Here is a 1,265-nt window from a genome sequence, read left to right as displayed (position 1 = left end):
CTAACTGTACATGCTAATCCTATCTGTGAAAAAAAATGCCACAGTAACATCTAAACTAGTGTTACATCAAACAGCCTAGGCAAACGTCTATGTGAAATCGGCCATCACATGAGATGGTTAACTGCACGTTGCAGAATCTGGCTCCTCTGGGGAGGAAGGAGAACACTAACATCGGTCCACCCTGAGGTTCAATACATAGACCTGCCTAGAACAGTGGATGGATCCAGAGAATCAAGAATATCTTTTCTTACACGGAATCTAAAATGCTCATTTCATGGAAGTCGAGAGAACAGTGGTTATCAGAAATTGCAGAGAGTAGCAGGGAGAGAAGGAGGACATTCTATGGGAACTGAGCTAGCATTAGGACAAATAAATTCTGGTGTGCTGTTATACAGTAGAGTGACTATAAGTAACAATAATCTCAATCTTCTTTATGACTCCATTCTGCATATACACCACATTTTCTTTACCCATTCATCAGTTGACAGGCATCTAGGCTGTTTCCAGAGAGTTGCCTATCATGAACAGTGCCACTATAATCATGGATATGCAATTATCATTCTAGTATGAAGTCTCTAATTCTTTCAGGAAAGCATCTAGAGCAGGTACAGCAGAGTCAAATGGTATCTCTATTTTCTACGGAATCAGCTCCTCAAGTGAGCTTTTCCAATGGAGGAAACGCTTTGCAATGCTCCTCTGAGGGTTACGGCTCTGTAAATGGAGTGCTGTCCCTCTGTGACAAGTAGGTACAGGTAGAGTGGGGAAAAGAAAGAGATGGGAGGCAGTGCAGCGAGGCTTGAACAACCGAGCATGTGAGCAACATCCAGAAGATCTGGGGGAGGAATAAAGACTCTTAAGTCTTTACTCGCTGTGACTACTTTCTCATAGCCTTCTTCTGACAACACTTTCACTGTCACTGTGCTCCAGTATCTGGCTGTCAGCACAGGCTCAACTTCTGTGTCTTAAATTGAGACTTAGACGTAAAGAACAAAACCTGCTCGTTTGTTAGCATTTTAGGAAATCTTCCCTTGTGGCTCAGCGGCTGTCGTAAGGGTGGCTAGGCCCACACTCAGTAACAAACTCACCCACTGCTGTTAAGCTCAAGCAGTGAACCTGGCAAGTAGTGGCCCTGTGGATGTTTTTCAGGCATGCCCCCAGAGCAACACAGGGTACCCCGATCTTCGAGAACGGAGGCACAGGGTACCCAAAAATGGTAGTTGGAAAATTAAGATTCAGAGTTGAATCAATTTTATATACAGAAACAA

This window comes from Heterocephalus glaber, unplaced genomic scaffold (assembly GCF_053883595.1).
Source record: "Heterocephalus glaber isolate CG9 unplaced genomic scaffold, H.glaber_assembly_v1.0 deba00001606, whole genome shotgun sequence".
In the NCBI taxonomy this organism is placed as follows: Eukaryota; Metazoa; Chordata; class Mammalia; order Rodentia; family Bathyergidae; genus Heterocephalus; species Heterocephalus glaber.
Note: the sequence above shows the minus strand (reverse complement) of the source record.